General features: G+C 46.6%; 1 non-coding gene across 1 annotated transcript; it reads left to right on the top strand.

The window, feature by feature from the left end:
- The first annotated feature begins 10,186 nt into the window (after positions 1-10,186).
- Positions 10,187-10,258, top strand: TRNAE-UUC (transfer RNA glutamic acid (anticodon UUC)). Its single transcript has one exon. It is a non-coding gene; the product is annotated as a tRNA-Glu (tRNA).
- Positions 10,259-10,763: the final 505 nt, after the last annotated feature.

Consider the following 10,763-nt stretch of genomic DNA (forward strand, 5'->3'; position numbering starts at 1 on the left):
ACTTCGGCGGGGCCAGAGCGAACAGCGTCTCTTCTCCTTCCAGTGTATTCTGTGTAAGGTGCTGCAATCTTACATACATAATAAGCAAAGGAGAGAAGGTTAAGACATACATGTGCAGACTGGGTGTAATGGAAGTTGTCCTGCCGCCCCAACGCATGTTCGTGATGTGACTTTATCAGGAGACGCGTGATGGGGAGGGCGATCAGCATTTAAATGATCAGTCTGGCCAATAGGAGTGTGCATATGCAAGAGTGTGAGATCCGGTGGGAGATTAATATCTCAGCTGCTTCAGTAGTGATGCATTCCTTGATTACGGCGCATGCGCAGTGTGAGCGCTTTGCTGAGTTTGTGCGCTTCAGCTTGAGGTCCAGTGGAACACACAAGCACAAGCGCAGCGTCAGGACGACCACGCATGTGCAGATGCTCCTGGGTCACCCTCCCAGGGCTGAGGGGTACTCGGTACCGGGCCGGTGTCAGCGGGATGTGTCACAGCAGTGGTGACCCGGTCCGTGGCCCTGGGCGCCCAAGTAATGGGGGAAATTTGTATTGTAGTTAGTTTAACCCCTTCCTGACATGAGACGTACTATCCCGTCCACGGTACCCGGGCCCGTATGACCGGGGACGGGATAGTACGTCTACCGCGATCAGCGGCGCCCACGTGGTGAGCGCCGCTGATCGCGGCCGGGTGTCAGCTGATTATCACAGCTGACACCCGGCACAATGTGTCAGGGGCGGTCACGGACCGCCCCCGACACGTTAACCCCTTGCACACCGCGATCAAACGCGATCGCGGTGTACCGGGAGTTAAAGGGAAGCATCGGCAGGGAGGGGGCTCCCTCCGTGCTTCCCTGAGCAATGTGCAGCGCTGCTGCGGGGGACTCCTATCCTCCAGGCCCCCGAATCCAAGATGGCGACGGGGGCCTTCGGGGGCCTGGGGAAGCTGGCTTCCTCAGTGCCTGCAAAGCGCAGGCATGAGGAAGCCTTGTGCACTGCCTGTGACAGATTGCTGATCTGTCACAGTGATCTGTGATGTGACAGATCAGCGATCTGTCACAGGACAGTGATGTCCCACCTGGGACTATTTAATAAAGTAAAAAAAAATTAAAAAAAAAGTGTAAAAATAAATTAAAAAAAATCGCCAAATAAATTAGTAAAAAAAAAAAAAAATATTCCCCAATAAATTCATTTTTTTAAAATAATAATAAAAAAAAACAATAAATGTACACATATTAGGTATCGCCGCGTCCGTAACGACCTGCCCTATAAAACTGTCCCATTAGTTAACCCCTTTAGCGAACCCCTTAAAAAATAAAAATAAAAAACGAAGCAAAAAATAATGATTTATTATCATACCGCCAAACAAAAAGTGCAATAACGCGCGATCAAAAAGACGCATATAAATATCCATGGTACCGCTGAAAACGTCATCTTGTCCCGCAAAAAACAAGCCGCCACACAGCATCATCAGCGAAAAAATAAAAAAGTTATAACTCGCAGAATAAAGCGATGCAAAAATAATTATTTTTTATATAAAATAGTTTTCATTGCATAAAACCGACAAAAACATAAAAAAACGACCTAAATGAGGTATCGCTGTAACCGTACTGACCCGAAGAATAAAACCGCTTTATCAATTTTACCGCACGCGGAACCCCCCCGAAAAGAAATTCATGAAACGCTGGTTTTTGTTCATTCTGCGTCCCAAAAATCAGAATAAAAAGCGATCAAAAAATTTCACGTGCCCGAAAATGGTACCAATAAAAACGTCAACTCGTCCCGCAAAAAATAAGACCTCACATGACTCGGTGGGTCAAAATACGGAAAAATTATAGCTCTCAATATGTGGTGATGCAAAAACTATTTTTACAATAAAAAGCGTCTTTTAGCGTGCGACAGCCGCCAACCATAAAAACCGCCATAAATAGTAAATCAAACCCCCCGTTATCACCCCCTTAGTTAGGGAAAAATAATAAAATAAAAAAAATGTATTTATTTCCATTTTTCCATTAGGGTTAGGGCTAGGGTTAGGGCTAGGGGTGTGTTGGGGTAGGGTTGGGTTAGGGTTAGGGTTAGGGTTAGGGCTAGGGTTAGGGTTAGGGCTAGGGTTAGGGTTAGGGCTAGGGCTAGGGCTAGGGTTAGGGCTAGGGCTAGGGCTAGGGCTAGGGGCGTGTTGGGGTTCGGGTTGGAGTTAGAATTGGGGGTTTCCACTGTTTGGGCACATCAGGGGCTCTCCAAATGCAACATGGCGTCTGATCTCAATTCCAGCCAATTCTGAGTTGAAAAAGTCAAATGGTGCTCCTTCCCTTCCAAGCTCTGCTATGCGCCCAAACAGTGTTTTACCCCCTCATGTAGGGTATCAGCCTACTCAGGACAAATTGCAAAACAATTTTTGGGGTCCAATTTCTCCTGTTACCCTTAGGAAAATAAAAAATTGGGGGCAAAAATATCATTTTTGTGGAAAAAAATGATTTTTTTATTTTCACGTCCGAGTGTTATAAACTTCTGTGAAGCACTTGGGGGTTCAAAGTGCTCACCACACATCTAGATAAGTTCCGTGGGGGGTCTAGTGTCCAAAATGGGGTCACTTGTGGGGAGTTTCAATAGTTTAGGTACATCAGGGGCTCTCCAAACGCACATGACACCCGCAGACCATTCCATCAAAGTCTGCATTCCAAAACGTCACTGCTTCCCTTCCGAGCCCCGACGTGTGTCCATACAGTAGTTTTCTCCCACATATGGGGTGTCAGCGTACTCAGGACAAATTGGACAACAACTTTTGGGGTCCAATTTCTCCTGGTACCCTTGGGAAAATAAAAAAAATGGTGACTAAAAGATCATGTTTGTGGAAAAAATACGAATTTTTTATTTTCACGCCCGGGCGTTGTAAACTTCTGTGAAGCACTGGGGGGGTCAAAGTGCTCACCACACATCTAGATAAGTTCCTTGGGGGGGTCTAGTTTACAAAATGGGGTCATTTGTGGGGGGTTTCCAACGTTTAGGTACATTAGGGGCTCTCCAAAGGCAACATGACACCCGCAGACCATTCCATCAAAGTCTGCATTCCAAAACGTCACTACTTCCCTTCCGAGCCCCGACGTGTGCCCATACAGTAGTTTTCTCCCACATATGGGAAATCAGCGTACTCAGGACAAATTGGAAAACAACTTTTGGGGTCCAATTTATCCTGGTACCCTTGGGAAAATAAAAAAATGGTGACTAAAAGATCATGTTTGTGGAAAAAATACGAATTTTTTATTTTCACGCCCGGGCGTTGTAAACTTCTGTGAAGCACTGGGGGGGTCAAAGTGCTCACCACACATCTAGATAAGTTCCTTGGGGGGGTCTAGTTTACAAAATGGTGTCATTTGTGGGGGGTTTCCACTGTTTAGGTACATTAGGGGCTCTCCAAAGGCAATATGACACCCGCAGACCATTCCATCAAAGTCTGCATTCCAAAACGTCACTACTTCCCTTCCGAGCCCCGACGTGTGCCCATACAGTAGTTTTCTCCCACATATGGGGTATCAGCATACTCAGGACAAATTGGACAACAACTTTTGGGGTCCAATTTCTCCTGGTACCCTTGGGAAAATAAAAAAATGGTGACTAAAAGATCATGTTTGTGGAAAAAATACGAATTTTTTATTTTCACGCCCGGGCGTTGTAAACTTCTGTGAAGCACTGGGGGGGTCAAAGTGCTCACCACACATCTAGATAAGCTCCTTGGGGGGTCTAGTTTACAAAATGGTGTCATTTGTGGGGGGTTTCCACTGTTTAGGTACATTAGGGGCTCTCCAAAGGCAACATGACACCCGCAGACCATTCCATCAAAGTCTGCATTCCAAAACGTCACTACTTCCCTTCCGAGCCCCGACGTGTGCCCATACAGTAGTTTTCTCCCACATATGGGGTATCAGCATACTCAGGACAAATTGGACAACAACTTTTTGGGTCCAATTTCTCCTGGTACCCTTGGGAAAATAAAAAAATGGTGACTAAAAGATCATGTTTGTGGAAAAAATATGAATTTTTTATTTTCACGCCCGGGCGTTGTAAACTTCTGTGAAGCACTGGGGGGGTCAAAGTGCTCACCACACATCTAGATAAGTTCCTTAGGGGGTCTAGTTTCCAAAATGGTGTCATTTGTGGGGGGTTCCACTGTTTTGGTACATCAGGAGTTTTCCAAACGCGACATGGTGTCCGATCTCAATTCCAGCCAAAAACGTCAAATGGCGCTGCTTCCCTTCCGAGCTCTGCCATGCCCCCAAATAGTGGTTTACCCCCACATGTGGGGTATCAGCGTACTCAGGACAAATTGCACAATAACTTTTAGGGTCCTGTTACCCTTGGAAAAATAAGAATTGAGGGTGAAAAGATCATTTTTGTGGAAAAAATATGATTTTTTAATTGTATGGCTTTATGTTATAAACTTCTGTGAAGCCCATGGGGGTTCAAAGTTCTCACCACACATCTAGATAAGTTCCTTAGGGTGTCTAGTTTCCAAAATGGTGTCATTTGTGGGGGGTTTCCACTGTTTTGGTACATCAGGGGTTTTCCAAACGCGACATGGTGTCCGATCTCAATTCCAGCCAAAAACGTCAAATGGCGCTGCTTCCCTTCCGAGCTCTGCCATGCGCCCAAATAGTGGTTTACCCCCACATGTGGGGTATCAGCGTACTCAGGACAAATTGCACAATAACTTTTAGGGTCCTGTTACCCTTGGAAAAATAAGAATTGAGGGTGAAAAGATCATTTTTGTTGAAAAAATATGATTTTTTAATTGTATGGCTTTATGTTATAAACTTCTGTGAAGCCCATGGGGGTTCAAAGTTCTCACCACACATCTAGATAAGTTCCTTAGGGGGTCTAGTTTCCAAAATGGTGTCGTTTGTGGGGGGTTTCCACTGTTTTGATACATCAGGGGTTTTCCAAACGCGACATGGTGTCCGATCTCAATTCCAGCCAAAAACGTCAAATGGCGCTGCTTCCCTTCCGAGCTCTGCCATGCGCCCAAATAGTGGTTTACCCCCACATGTGGGGTATCAGCGTACTCAGGACAAATTGCACAATAACTTTTAGGGTCCTGTTACCCTTGGGAAAATAAAAATTGGGGTGAAAAGATCATTTTTGTGGAAAAAATATGATTTTTTAATTGTACCGCTGTACGTTATAAACTTCTGTAAAGCCCTTGTGGGTTCAAAGTTCTCACCACATATCTAGATAAGTTCCTTGGGGGGTCTAGTTTCCAAAATGGGGTCACTTGTAGGGGGTTTCCACTGTTTAGGTACATCAGGGACTCTCCAAACGTGACATGGCGTCCAATCTGAATTCCAGCCAATTTTGCATTGAAAAAGTCAAACGGCGCTCCTTCCATTCTGAGCTCTGCCATGCGCCGAAACAGTCGTTCCCCCCCACATATCAGGTATCTGCGTACTCAGGACAAATTGCACAATAACTTTTGCAGTTCAATTTCTCCTGTTACCCTTGGTAAAATAAAAAAAATTGAACCTGAAGTATTTTTTTTATGAAAAAAAGTTAGATGTTCATTTTTTTTTAAATATTCAAAAAAATTCCTGTGACGCACCTAAAGGGTTAATAAACTTCTTGAATGTGGTTTTGAGCACCTTAAGGGGTGCAGTTTTTAGAATGGTGTCACTTTTGTGTATTTTCTATCATATAGACCCCTCAAAGTGGCTTCAAATGTGATGTGGTCCTAAAAATAAAATGGTGGTGTAAAAATGAGAAATCGCTGGTCAACTTTTAACCCTTATAACTTCCTAACAAAAAAAAATTTTGGTTCCAAAATTGTGCTGATGTAAAGTAAACATGTGGGAAATGTTAGTTATCAAGTTTTTTGTGTGCCGTATCTCTGTGATTTAAGGGCATAAAAATTCAAAGTTGGAAAATTGCGAAATTTTCAAAATTTTCGCCAAATTTCCGTTTTTCTCACAAATAAACGCAAGTTATTTGAATGAAATTTTACCACTAACATGAAGTACAATATGTCACGAGAAAACAGTGTCAGAATCACAGGGATCCATGGAAGCGTTCGAGAGTTATGACCTCATAAAGGCACAGTGGTCAGAATTGTAAAAATTGGCCCGGTCATGAACGTGCAAACCACCCTTGGGGGTGAAGGGGTTAAATGAATAGTTTGTGACACCACCTGTGGTGTTCGGCAAGTGAGGTGTTAAGCCGACGCTGCTTGCAGATCCTCTGGGGCTGGTGGTGTGTGGCAGCCAAGATGGTGAAGCTCCCCACAGGTGGAGCTGTAGCCCCAGGGCAGTGTAGGTGTAATGGATGAGGAGAAGCGCAGGCAGTGTAGGAGCTGGTACCCGGATGTAGTAGTGCTGAGGGTGTAGACGCGATAATGAATGAAGGACACCGGGGCTTGTAGTTCCAAAGCTTTACTCACAGTCTGTAGTGCACACAGGTACCTGCCTCTGGGCCGTGTCCTCCGGGTCAGAGACTCGGTCAACCTCCAGGCAAGATGGTAGGCTCCCCTCCAACACTCCGCCAACATGTACCTTTCTGAACGTCTCCTCTATAGCGCCTTAAAGTGTGAAGATCTCCTAGTACTGAGTTACACTGGAGTTCCTCTCATCAGATGTTCCCAAGAACTCTCCTTGTATGACAGACAGCTGTAGCCTGCTTCAGGGACTCCCTTCTCCTGAGTCCTGGCTCTCTATCCAAATGCTGTTGTGCCCCAAGTCTTAGATGGGAGTAGTGCATTTACAGCCAACTACTCCACCGGTGTCTGCTGCAGAACCATAAGTGTCCATACAACCTCGGGGAACGGGCCCCGGCCTTGCGCTTAGAACCTATAGGCAGGGTGCTTCCTTCCAACCCACGTCCTCTCTGTTCTATTCTCCTTCATTCCGTACTATTCTCTCTTTCTTATGGATGCTTAGGTTACAGATCAGTGTCCTTCTTCCTTCCTTCCTTTCCCGTGCCAGCTGGCTCAGGTCACTGAGGCAGCTGCAGCACTCCTTCCTCCATCCCTTCTTCCAGGGATCCCCACTCCTCTCCGAGTGACTTCCTTCTCAGACTTCCCTCATGGACTCCCCTAAGGGACTGCCTTCGCAGACTGACCCCTAATTCTAAACTTTCCCAGTCTTTTATGTATTCTAACTCCACCCACCTCCCAGCACATCCAGTGTTCCAAGCAGGGAACCACCAAAGGTGCTCTGCTGCTCTCTAAGCACTGAGCCACAATGTGGTTGTGCAGAACTACCCTGGTGTGTGGGGTGTGAGTGTTGGAGCATGGAAAGGAGTTCCCACCTTACCTGGATGGTGGGGCACTACACCTTAGGAGAAGGTGCAGTACCTCTGTGGCGACTGAGCCTCAGGGGCGCCACATACCCCCCCCGTTAAACACGGCACATCCGCGGGCTGCAAGGTAAACAAAGAGCACAACACAGGAACATGCAAAATTTTTATGATGCTGGATAAACATTCCTTCTACTAAACTTCCCAATATGAGAGGCACTGTTTCTTAAACGTTGCAAACAATTCTTAATTATCTTATCTAAAATTCTAAGTCAAAAAGTGCAAAATTTCTTTTTCTCTATCATCTGTTACTCCCTATTCTTCATTCTTCACCAATACAATTCTTTCTTTTCACTGTCTCTTCTAGACTCTGGACGATAACCGCAACTACCTGGTTCGTCACATACAATTCTCAATTCTTTATTCAAATCCCTCATCTTCTCCATAAACTTCAATATAAAAGCCATTTACTATCATAAGACACATCATTAAACATTTCACAGTAAAACTTTTCAAAAATTCTGGTAAGTGCTGGACACCGCTCCCAGCTGGGATCTCTTGCAGTGTCCTTTGATGAGGTAGACCTTATCTTTGCAAAGTGTTGTATGTAAAACCAAGAGAGGTCACCTTAAGAGGTGCAACTATTTACAATAAAGTTTGTGATGCACTCCAAGTTCATGATCACGGAAGTTCAAATTAGAAGACGTTGCCAATAAAATGGGGCAACACTGGAAAAATAACTAAACCATGATGCAAAAAAACAAAAAGGAACAACGGTGCAAAATATCCTCCTGGGTATCGAGAGTTATTAATGCTGATCTCCTCCTGGGGTTCTGGAAGCTGGTGGTGTAGGCTCCTCCTGGGTGTGTGGCCTTCTCAACCTCCATAAGGCCTCCTGCCTCAGTCGCAGGCGGCACGTTAGCTGGGCGATCTCGTCCTCCAGCTGCCGGCGGTTCATCTTGGAGACGGGGTCAGAGACTTCAGCCATGGCGCCTGGGAGATCCGACTAAACCTCCGTGCGCTCTCCAGGCCTCCTTCCTTCTCTCTCCAAAATGGCATTCTGCTTCCTGCCTCAGCCCCTTTCCCGCCACTGGCTTCTTCTGCCCCTCCTTCTGGGGGCGGCGTCTTCTTCCAGCGCCTCCATACCAAGCCAGTACACGAACCCCTCGGGGGGGTGGGCCATGTTGCTGTCACATAGTAATTCAGGCAGGGGAGGCCAAAGACTCTTCGCGGTCTTTTCCTAGGACCTCCCATCTCTTCATGCCCTTCTTCTCCACACCAGCGGCCATTTTCAATGTTCATGTCACAGTCTATTAAATTGGGTCTTCTGCACATTTTCAAAAGTTCTAAGTCCAACAAATCTCAGGCACACAGAACCCGATGGCATCGGGTTTCGTCATCCTGTTCGTGACGCCAAGTTGGGTCACCCTCCCAGGGCCGTGGGGTACTCGGTACCCGGCCAGTGTCAGCGGGATGTGTCACAGCAGCGGTGACCCGGTCCGTGGCCCTTGGCGCCCAAGTAATGGGGGAATGGAAATGGTAGAATGTAGTTAATGGAATAGTTTGTGACGCCACCTGTGGTGTTCGGCAAGTGAGATGTTAAGCCGACGCTGCATGCAGATCCACTGGGACTGATGACATGGTGCAGCAAAGATGTAAAAGCTCCCCACAGGTGGAGCTGTAATCCCAGGGCAGTGTAGATGTGGTTGGCACAGGGATGTAGCAGTGCCGGAAAGGTAGGAAGCAGACAAAGACACAGCGGGGTGCAATTTCTGTACCTTTACTTGATAAATGCAGTCCAGGGTCCTGATTACAGATGGTACCGGAGCAGGCTAGCCTGGAAGCAGCTCAGGATTCTCTCTCAGCAGATGGGCTGTGCAGTCTCCTTCTTAGCGCTTATCTGAGTGAAGTACTCCTAGTACTGAGTTACACTGAAGTTCCTCTCAATTTCTCTTCTACTCTCTCTCCTCGTATGGCAGACAGCTGTAGCTGCTATCCCTCTCTTGGCTCACTCCGTGCTGTTGTGCCTCCGAGTCTTAGATGGGAGCAGGGCATTTACAGCCTCCGACTCCTCTGGTGTCTGTTGCTGGACCGTTAGTATCTGTACAACCGTGGAGACCAGGCTCCAGTTCATGCGCTCTCGCTGTGAGGGAGCTCTCTTCCTTAGCTCAACCTCCAGCTTCTCTTCACACATCTGCACACGTGGACCTCCTCACACTGACCACTCTTTCCTCTTGGCCCTCAGAGGACACTCCTCCCCTTAATCCCGGTTCAGAGTTCCCCCTGCTGGCCTGGAGTGGAACTGTGTTGCATGCATAGGTTAACTGCGAGAGAGACTCGTCATTGCCCCCAAGCCTGGCATTACCCTCCCTGGAGGAAGGCAAAGCCAGTGTGGCGACCATACTCCTGGGGGCGCCACACTCCTATATGCTATTTGCTGAAGCACGCCACGCAGGAACAGCATTTAGATTAGATGTATGCCTTGTGAACGTCAGTGATATGTCATTCAATGGAGGACAAGCAGCATATCACGTATGGTTTAAGACTGTTTCAATAGGGTATAGATGGAAAACTGAAACAGTAGAAAACTGAGAGGCCTTAAAAAATACAAACAAGGTGAGGGATTTAATAAGCAGAGAAAACATGAAAAATAATAAGTGACGTGATGCGATAGTGTGTGAGGATAAAGCAATGTGCATGGGAGTGTGAAGTGTAAGGCACGATGATGTAAGGGGAAGGGTATGTGATCAGGGTGGGAGGATAATGTGGATAGAAGCAGTGTTACAGCGGATATCAATTGAGGATAAATGAATAATGAAGTAAATATAAAGTTGTAAAAAAAAAGTGTCCAGTGTGATCTCCAGAGGTCGGGTCTGAGGGTCTCAGCTTTTTGCTGGTGCTGCACATCTACAGCTTCTCCCATATGGTCTAGCGGTTAGGATTCCTGGTTTTCACCCAGGCGGCCCGGGTTCAACTCCCGGTATGGGAAGATGATTCCTTTTATTTTTGCTGTTTCCTTATAATTGTTTGGCTGAGTTCACACGTAGCGTTTTTTTCGCGTTTCCGCGGCGGTTTTAACATCGCGCGATTTTGCCGCGAAAACGCGAAAAATAAGCATCCCATGCATTCCTATGGGATTCCGCAATGCTATGCTAATGCTGCGGTTTTTACTGCGGCGGAATCGCTTTGCGGTAAAAAACGCAGCATGCTCATTAATTTGCGGAATCGCGGCGATCCCGCACCCATAGGAATGCATTGTTCCGCTTACTTCCCGCATGTGGCTGTGCACACCATGCGAAAAGTAAGCAGAACGTTTGCGGATGGTACCCACGGTCCGGAGGAGAGGAGACTGTCCTCCGGGCTTTGGGTACCATATCCCTGTAAAAAAAAGAATTTAAAATAAAAAATATTGTTATTCTCACCTTCCGACGTCCCGCGCAGTCTTCCCGCTTCTCATCACGCAGCCGTTCCCAGTAATCCTTTGCGAAAATGCC

The sequence above is a fragment of the Dendrobates tinctorius genome, unplaced genomic scaffold, assembly GCF_039654945.1.
Source record: "Dendrobates tinctorius isolate UK_male_01 unplaced genomic scaffold, ASM3965494v1 ptg000251l, whole genome shotgun sequence".
Lineage (NCBI taxonomy): Eukaryota > Metazoa > Chordata > Amphibia > Anura > Dendrobatidae > Dendrobates > Dendrobates tinctorius.